Genomic DNA, 568 nt, shown 5'->3' on the forward strand with positions numbered 1-568 from the left:
ACAGATATATGCATTTTTAAAGCACTTTGATTTGGTTCCGTGCTACTCCACGCTTCTGGGATGTCCAGAATGAATTGCAGAATCCTGAAGGGGTTGGGGTCCACTTAATGGCCTACGAAACTTGAAGTAGCATAGTACCAAATCAAACTGTATAAAATAATACATGTAACTTAGGCGCAGGAACGGCTGTGTGCTAAGAACCTTGCTTCACAACCACATGGTTCCGGGTTCAGCACCACTGCGTGGTACCTTGGGCCAGTGTCTTCTACTATAGCCTTGGGCCGATCAAAGCTTTGTGAGTGGATTTGGTAGACGGAAACTGAAAGAAGCCTGTCGTATATATATTTATATGTGTGTGTGTCTATGTATGTATCTATTTGTGTGTCTGTGTTTGTCCCACACCATCGCTTGATATCCGATGTTGATACCCGTAACTAAGCAGTTCAGCAAACACGACCGATGAAATAACAACCAGGCTTACAAAGAATATGTCCTGGGGTTGATTCGTTCGACTAAATGCGGTGCTCCAGCATGACTGCAGTCAAATGACTGAAACAAGTAAAAGAGT

Source organism: Octopus bimaculoides, chromosome 10 (genome assembly GCF_001194135.2).
Source record: "Octopus bimaculoides isolate UCB-OBI-ISO-001 chromosome 10, ASM119413v2, whole genome shotgun sequence".
Classification (NCBI taxonomy): Eukaryota; Metazoa; Mollusca; class Cephalopoda; order Octopoda; family Octopodidae; genus Octopus; species Octopus bimaculoides.